Source organism: Tamandua tetradactyla, chromosome 7 (assembly GCF_023851605.1).
Source record: "Tamandua tetradactyla isolate mTamTet1 chromosome 7, mTamTet1.pri, whole genome shotgun sequence".
Taxonomy (NCBI): domain Eukaryota; kingdom Metazoa; phylum Chordata; class Mammalia; order Pilosa; family Myrmecophagidae; genus Tamandua; species Tamandua tetradactyla.
The window spans coordinates 172,429,846-172,439,591 of NC_135333.1; the positions used below are offsets into that span (position 1 = coordinate 172,429,846).

The 9,746-nt window shown below is 38.0% G+C and overlaps 1 pseudogene; it reads right to left on the reverse strand.

The window, feature by feature from the left end:
• Window positions 1-8,519: 8,519 nt before the first annotated feature.
• Window positions 8,520-9,483, reverse strand: LOC143690735 (olfactory receptor 4C6-like; annotated as a pseudogene).
• Between the last annotated feature and the right edge of the window lie 263 nt (window positions 9,484-9,746).

Consider the following 9,746-nt stretch of genomic DNA (forward strand, 5'->3'; position numbering starts at 1 on the left):
CCCAAAGCATGAGCATTGAAGGAAGAAATAGATAAATGTGAACATCTCAAAATTAAACACTTTTGTGCATCAAAGAACTTTGTCAAGAAAGTAAAAAGGCAGCTTATGCAATGGAAGACAATATTTGAAACCACCTATCAGATAAGGATTTAGTATCCAGAATATATAAAGAGACCCTACTTCTCAACAACAAAAAGACAAACAACCCAATTAAAAAATGGGCAAAAGACCTGACTGCTTCTCAGAAGAGGAAATACAAATGGCTAAAAGGTACGTGAAAAGGTGCTCAACTTCACTGCCTACTAGGGAAATGCAGATCAAAACTATAGTGAGATATCATCTGACACCCACTAAATGGTCAGTATATAAAAAATAAAAACAGAAAACAACAAGTGCTGGAGAGGATGTGGGGAAAGAGGCACACTTATCCACTGTTGGTGGGGATACAAAATGGTACAACTGCTGTGGAAGGCAGTTTGGTGTTTCCTCAGGAAGTGTTCTAGTTTGCTAACTGCCGGAATGCAACACACCAGAGACAGATTGGCTATTAATAAAAGGGGATTTATTTTGTTAATTCTTCCGGGGAAAGGCAGCTAACTTTCCACTGAGGTTCTTTCTTACGTGGAAGGCACAAGATGGTCTCTGCTGGTCTTCTCTCCAGGCCCCTGGGTTCCAACAACTTTCCCCGGGGTGACTTCTTTCTGCATCTCCAAAGGCCTGGGCTGAGCTGCAAGTGCTGAGATGAGGAATGCTGAGCTGCTTAGCTGTGCTAAGTTGCGCTCTCTCATTTAAGCACCAGCCAATTAAGTCAAATGTCACTCATTGCAGCAGACATGCCTCCTAGCTGACTGCAGATGTAATTAGCAACAGATGAGGTTCATGTACCATTGGCTTATGTCCGCAGCAACAGAACTAAGTATGCTTACCTGGCCAAGTTGACAACTGAATCTAACTAACACAGGAAGCTAAGTATAGAATTGCCATATGGTCCAGCAATCCCATTGTTGGGGATATATTCAGAGAACGTGAGGGCAAGGACACAAAGAGACATTTGCACATGATGTTTATAGCAGCATTAGTTACGATTGCCATGAAATGAAAACAGCCCAAATGTCCATCAATGGATGAGTGGCTAAACAAGCTGTGGTATGTACACATACGATGGAATTTTATGCAGCTGTAAGATAGAATAAAGTCATGAAGCATGTAACAATGTGGGTGAAGCTTGAGGTCATTATTCTGAATGAAATTAGCCAGAAACAAAAGGACAAATACTGTATGGTCTCACTAATATGAATTAACATAATGAGTGAACTTTGAGAGTTCAAGTTAAGAACACAGGTAATCAGGCGATAGAAATAGGGTAGAGATTGGGCAACTGGTGCTATAGGAATATAGATTGTGCAACAGGCCTGATTGTAAAAATTCAGAAATGGATAGCACAATACTACTTGATTATATCACAGTAATGTATATACACTGAATATGAGTATGATTGAGGGAGAAGTGCTGGGGGCACATATGACACCAGAAGGAAAGATGGAGGATAAAGACTGAGATAGTATAACTTAGAAATGCCTAGAGTGGATGAAGGTGGTGATTAAATGTACAAATATAAAAATGTTTTTGCATGAAGGAGAACAAATTAATGTCAAATTTGCAAGGTGTTGAAAATGAATGGTATACAGTAAAAAGTTCAATCAATGCAAGCTAGGATCTATAGTCAACAGTTAACATTGTAATATGCTTCCACTGAGTGTAACAAAGGCATTATGCTAAAATTAAATGTCAACAAGTGGGTGTGGGTCAGGTAGGGTATGGGGGAGGGGTGTGGATTCATTGTAGAAGAAAAGGAAATATTTTCATATAGATTGTAGTGATGAAGGCATGTCTCTTTACTTAGGTTGGATTGTATGATGCATGAATAATACTGTTTAAAAATAAACAGAGAAAGGGCATGCCATGGTGCCTCAGCAGGCAGAGTTCTAGCCTGCCATGCCAGGGACCCGGGTTCACTTCCTGGTGCCTGCCCATGCAAAAAAAAAAAAAAAAGAGAGAGAAACAAGTGCTAGAGAAAATGTGGAGAAAGAGATGTACCTATTCATTGTTGGTAGGGAAGCTGAGAGGTGCAGCCCCTTGGTGGGCAGTGTGGTGGTTCCACAGGAGGCTAGGGGTTGGGTTGTCATATGATCATGCAACCTTACTGTTCAGTATATACCTGGAGGAACTGAGTGTGGGAACAGGAATAGACATTTGCACACTGGTGTTTATGGCAGCAGTGTTTGCAATCCACAATGAATGGAGTCAGATATAACGACTAAGGAATGGAAGGGGAACTGTGGTGTTTACATACGATGGACTGCTGAGAGGCTGCAAGAAGGATTGAAGTTGTGAGGCATGTAACGAGGTGAATGAATCTTAAGGACTGTATGTAGAATGAAATGGCAGAAACAAAAAGACAAACATTAACATGCCTCACTCATATGGACTAACTATATTATACAAACTCAGAGAATTGAAGTTGAGAGCATGGATTATCAGATTGGGGCCTATTGTAAAGGGTCCTAGATTGTAAGGTCTTACAGCAGTCACATATATTCAGGAGTTGTAACTATTGTTTCTAAATTCTGGATACTGAGCTATTTGAGTATGACCTGGTCATTCCCTGAAACTTCAGATATTTATGTGACACCTAAGCTATGAAAGTCAGTATTACCCCATACAGGAACTGTTAAAAAGTTGAAAAAGTGATGAGACTTCAAGTAGAGATATGAGATGAGAAGCTCATCCGGATAGTACTAAGGTAAATCAGAATACAGGGTAAAGGATGATATGGTTCATATTTTAAAACTTCAACTTCTGTGTGAGACCAAAGGAAGGAATGCTTATTTGGTGCAAAATGTATATTTTGGGTAGCGCATTATCTAATTTTATTTGTTTGGTCAGTTTATTTGAACACCATAATTACATGGAATTTTAAATAGGGTGTAAGGTCTTGTTGGTTTGTCCAGGTTAGTGTAATGCCCCGATATATCCCAGAGCAATTTGGACAGTGAATAAAGAAGTATTTGCAAAGCCCCCTTAGGGGCTGGGAATAAAGGAGGAAATACTCAACTTCCCCATTTGGAGAATTTCTGCTATTCTCGCAAGCAGTGTGAACAACCAAATCAATAGGCCGAGCCCTCGATCTTGGGGTTTGTTCCTATGAAACTTACTCCTGCAAAGGATAGGCTAAGCCTACTTAAAATTAGGTCTAAGATTCATCCCCAGAGAACTTCTTTTGTTGCTCAAATGTGGCCTCTCTCTCTCTAAGCCAGCTTGGCAGGACAACTCACTATGTGGGACATGACTCCCAGGTGTGTAAATCTCCTTAGCAACATGGGACAGTTTCCTGGAATGAGCCAGGACCTTCTTGACAAAAAAGGTGGAATTAAAAAATGGTCAAAATAGTTTCAGTGGCTGAGAAATTTCAAACACAGTCAATATGTTATCCTGGAGGCTATTCTTATGCATTATACAGATATCCCTTTTTAGTTATGGAGTATTGGAGTGGCTAGAGGAAAGTACCTGAAGCTGTTGAGCCTGTATTCCAGTAGCCTTGATTCTTGAAAATGACTGTATAACTGTATAGCTTTTAAATGTGACTGTGTGATAGTGGAAACCTTGTGTTTAATGCTCCTTTTATCCAGGGTATGGACAGATAGGTAAAAAATAAGGATAAAAAATAAATAAATTATAGGGCAGGATAAAAGGCAAAAAAATTGGGTAGATTGTAATACTGGTGGTCAATGAGAGGGAGGGGTAAGGGATATGGGATGTATGAGATTTTTCTTTTTATTTCTTTTTCTGGAGTGATGCAAATGTTCTAAAAACGAGCATGGCAATGAATACAAAACTATATGATGATATTGTGAACCATTTATTGTACACCATATATGGAGAATATATGGGTGAAATTTCTCAATAAAAGTATTAAAAACAAAGAAATGGAAAATAACAATTGTTGGCAAGAATGTGGAAAAATAGGAACCCTCATATATTATTGGTGGGAATGTAAAATGGTGCAGCCACTGTGGAAAACACTGGAGCAATTCCTTAGAAAATTAAAGAGTATTACCATTTGACCCTGAAATTCTGCTTGCAGGCCTATACCCAAAAATAACTGAAAGCAGGGACCAGAATAGATATTTACATACCAGTGTTATTCATGATAGCCAAAAGGTGGGAGCAACCCAAGTGTCCATCAACAGATGAATGGACAAACAAATTGTGGTCTATCCATAGAATGGGATATTATTCAGACATCAAAAGCAGTGATGTGCTGGTGCATAGTGCAACATGGATGACCTTGAAAACACGTGCTGAGTAAAATAAGTCAGGTACAAATGGACAAAGAGTATATGATTCCTTGTATGAAGTACTTAAGGTATGCAGATTCATAGAGATAGAGGGCAAAATAGTGGTTTTGAGGGGTGGTGGGAAGAAGGAATGGGGAGTTAATGCTAAATGAGTATGAATTTTGCTTTAGGATGATGAAAATACGGTGGGAAATAGTGGTGAAAGTTACACAGTATTGCCAATTTTCTTAACATTAAAGAATTCTCCACTTAAAATGGTTGGACAGAGTTTTATGTGTATTTTACTACAATTAAAAATAAATTTTAAAAAAGAATTCATACTGGCCATAGGGTAGGGCCTTGATTCAATATGGCTACATGTCCTTTACAAAAGGAGGAAATCTGAACACAGACAGGAGAGCCCCATGTGTGGCTGAGGCAGAGAGTGCCACACCTGCTGAGATGCCACTGCCAAAAGCCAGGCTGGGGGTGTGGAACAGATTCTTAACTGCAGAGTTTGGAGGCAGCATGCTTCACTATCTTGTTTCAGACTTGTAGCCTTTAGAATTTTGAGACAATACATTTCTGTTGTTCTAAGATATCTGGTTCGGGATACTTTGTTATAGCAGCCCCAAGACACTAATGCAAGTATTCTACTTGTATAGATATTCGTAATTTTACTTCCATTAGCCATTATCATCTTGATGGTCATTTAGATTTCTTTTAATAATTTTCCATTATAAACAATGCTACAATGAATATTTCTGCATATGTATCATTTCAGGGATGAGCTAGGATGGCTGAAGGATAAATTCCTGTAAGTAAAATTCCTGGGTCAACTTTTACATGCAACATTCATGTCTAAGGCTTTGTGCACAAATAAGACCCCGTATCCTTGAGAGAATCACCACAAGATTTAAAAAAAAAAAAAGGATTGGTTACTGTTTCAGGAATTATAGTATATGTTACTTCAAATAACCATGACAGCTGTGTAACGAAGGGGCCTTAGGGACCCAAGAGGATGACAAGTGCTCTGCGGGACTCCACAGGGGCCTCTCTCCACACCCCGTGAGTCAGAGGGAAGGATCAGGCTGGAACACGGAGCTACATCACCAGTGTTTGAAGAAATTGGACTGAGCGAGGACTTACAGCTTGAGCAGGATATGACAGCTGGTCTTCTAGCCTAACTATTCCCTGGGGCCTGCCATAGGAAAGTGCTAGATACGTGTGGTTGAAAATATATGTATGTTAGTAACAAATATCATATTAGGTCAGTACTGAGCAGAGCCTACCCAGCAATGAGATGATGGTAATGCTTATAACAGGAGGAAGCTAATTCTATGAGAATTCCAAGTATTCTGAGCCTTTTAGAATCCTTTATCCTTAAACAGTCTTTTGGATGCAAATAGCTATGGAAATGTGTACAATTAGAAAGTACCAAATCCCCCTTAGATCCTGTAATTTCACATTTCTCTCATTTTTTTTCCTAACAATAAAAGGAGAGCATATAAAGGGGAAATATTTTTCCCAACAGGAGATACATTTGCACTTGACTATGTTTTCCATGTCCAGCTTTCCCCCAATAAACAAAATAACAGATTTTTGTATGAATAGTTAAGGTTTCATAACCTGCTTCCAAGACTCTTTCCCAACCTCTGTAAATAATAGAGGTATTACTCTGAAAATAAACTTTCCTAGCTTATTTATTTGGCTGATGTACTTTTGGAATGAGTTGAGTCAAGAAAATATGTATATAGAGGTAGCTAAGTGCATATTTTGAAATCTAGTTTTAATTATTAAATATTCTGTATGATATCATCTGCCAAAAACTTGTTAAAATAATTAATGAATAAGATAAAATTCCTGCATATGGGATCAGCCTTTTGTTGGTATTTTTGTGCTAATGTTCTAAACATGAGAAATATCAGGAGCTTAGCATTTTGTGCATACATCTGTGTGTGTGTGTTTTACGTTGAAATTTTTATTGAGATAATTGTGGATTCACATGTAGTTGTAAGAGATGACACAGGGAAATCCACATACACTTAACTGAGTTTCTTCCAATAATATTTTACAAAAAGATGATATAATTTCAAACCAAGATATTGGCATTGACACAATCTACTAATCTTACTATTTCTCTACTTTTACTTGTACATACTCATGGGAGTATATTTATTTATATACAATTTTATCACATTTTGCGAATCTACCAGTCAAGCTAGTGAACAGTTTCGAGAGCACAAGAATCACTCCTGTTGCTCTAGTATAACCAAACCTACTTACCTGCCCCCTGCAACCCCTAATCTGTGTCCATTTCTATTTCAAAACTGTTATGTAATTGGAATCATACAGTAAGTTAACTTTGGTGATTGACCTTTTTCTTTCAGCATAATTCCTTGGGAATTTATCCAATTTGTTGGCTTTACCAATAGTTTGCACCTTCTTTTTTGGGGGGGGGGGTAGTGGTTATATTAATTTTTTATTAGAGAATTTGTAGATTTATAGAAAAGGCATGTAGAAAATAAAAAAGTATATATCCCACAACATGATATATCCCACAACATGAACAGATATCCCTATCATGAACATTTTGTATTAGTGTAGTAACTTTATTACAGTTGATAAGCAATATTATTATAATTCTACTATTACCTATAATTCATAGTTTACATTAAGGTTCTCTGTTTGCATTGCACTGGGCTATGTTTGTTTGTTTAATTTTTATTCTCATAACCTAAACCTTCCTCTTCTAACCACATTCAAACATATAACTCAGTGCTGAAAATTTCATTTATAATGCTGCACTACTTTTACCACCATCTTTTACCAAAATTTTCCATCACCACAAACAGAAACTCTGAACTAATTCACTATTAACTCCCATTCCATAGCCTCACCCCAAGCCCTCGTAACCTGTATTCTAGTTTCTGTCTCTAAGAATTTGCTTATTCTAATTATTTCATTACAGTAAGATCATACAATATTTGTCTTTTGTGTCTGGTTTATTTCACTCAACATGGTTTCTTCAAGGTTCATCCCTGTTGTCACATTTATCAGAATGACATTCCATTATGTGGCTGAATTATATTCCATTGTATGTATACAGCACATTTTGTTTATCAATTCATATATTGATGGACACTTGGGTTGTTTCCATATTTTAGCAGTTGGAAATAATACTACTGTGTACATCTGTACAAATATCTGTTCGAGTCCCTGCATTTAATTCTTTGGGTATATACCTATAAGTCATATTGCCAGGTCATACAGTAATTCTGACCCAATCTTGCCACTTTCTACCTAGATTGTTATTTTCTCTCCATTCTTGTCTTTAATACTTCCTTGAAAATGTCGAGGCAGTTACTCCAGAGCTTTCCTGCATATTTCTCTATTCAGAAGATTCATCACATGAAGACTTCCTTCTGATAATTTTCATCAGTTTATCAGTACTGGTCATTATAATTAATCTTATTGATTAATGCATTTAATCACTTTTCATAAAGAAATTGCAAGAAAATAAAAAAAAAACCCAGCTTGAAATGATACCTACTTATAGAATCCTTCTGAGACTAAGGAATATGCAGTACTCTCCGAGAAATAATTGCAACACTTCTTTTCCATTAGCTGTTTTAATGATCAGTCTCTGATATGTTTAATTCTAAGGTCTTAATGATTGTCTCCTTTTTCCCCTAACCATCAAAATTTGGCTATTTGGTAAAAAATGACCATTGAATTCAATAATCATTCAACAGAAACCTAATAGGGGCCATATAAATAAAATGAGCGTCCTTCCCTCACAGACTTTTAGTCTAGAGGGAAAGATATACAGCAACAAAAGTCAACTCAGGTAGGGAGTTGAACAAACATAAAGGCAGTGAACTGCTGAAGGGCTTGTCTAGCTCTTGGGACAGGTGAAAAACACCAACATAGCAGGCACATAGTGAAGGAGGGATTGAGGTGCTCTAGTTGTGGTTAGAGAGATAGAGACAGTAATTAGATTAATGTGCGAATTCTAGAAGAAGGCAAGGAGTTTCTAAAGGCAATGGGGAGCCAAGGAAGTGTAAAAAGCAGGAGAGTATCATAATCTCTATATACTTTAAATTATAAATCAGATTCATATTTTCAAAATAACCCCCTGGCTTCTAGCAGAGAATGGACAATTTTATTTCTCCTCTATTTCTAGCAAAACAACTTCTCTTTATGGAAAAAACATGATGTTCTCAGCGTGACAGCTAGTTGTGAACTGAAGTTTTTCTTTATCCAAAGTTTCCTTGTGGCATTCCTCACCTCCAAATTCTTCACAGTGTAGATCAAGGGGTTTAACATGGGTTCTGTGATGGTGAAGGTCACACCATTGCCTTGTCTATGGAGCAGGTAGCCACAGGTCTCTTGAAGGAAGATAGATGGAACAAAGCTCAAGACGACCACTGTGAGGTGGGAGCCACAGGTGGAGAGGGCCTTGTGCTTCCCTTCAGAGCTGTAAGACCTCAGGGAGCAGAGGATGGCCATGAGGCAATGACCATAAAGAAGATGATCACACACATCACCCCACTGTTGAGGATGAGAAAGAGGCCATGCTGTGAGTGTCCATGCAGGCCAATTTCAGCAATAGAAACAAATCACAGATAAAGTGATCAGTGACATTGGGACCGTAGAAGGGTATTTGGTACATAAGAAGAAGCTGTATCATTGTGTGCATAGATCCCCCCATCCAGGCTGCTTCTTGTAATGGGCAACACACCCAGGGACTCATGATGTTCTAGTAGTGCAGGGGCTTGCAGATGGTGGTCACAGGCCATACAATGAGAAAGATGATTCCCACATCACCAAGGAAATGTTCTGTAAAGAGATGAGTCATCCAATGTTCAAGGGAGATAGTAGCACTCTCAGAGAAGGAGTCCACAATCATATTGGGGACAATGACAGAAGAGTGGGTAACATCCATGAAGGAGAAGGAAGAGAGGAAAAAATACATGGGTGATCTCAGACTTCAACTTGTGATCCTGGTTACCACAATGAATAGGTTTCCCATCACTGTGGCCACATACATGATTAGAAACACGGTAAATATTATTTTCTGCAGCTTTGGAGTTTTTGCACTACCCAAAAGAATGAATTCTGTCACATTTTTTTGATTTCCCATTTATCTGTTGCTGATATGAATTCATGACAAGACTTGGTAAACCTTCATTCAAGAAAGGTTGATGCCCAAGTAGAGACATGAATGAAGCTGATCTGGATAGGACTAAAGTATATTAGAAGACTGGGTAAAGGATGACATCATCCATGTTTTAAAACTTCAACTTCTGTGTGAGACTAAAAGGAGAGATGTTTATTTGGTGCAAAATTTATAATTTGGGTAGTACACTTCCAATTTAACTTGTACGGTCAGTTTAGTTGAACACC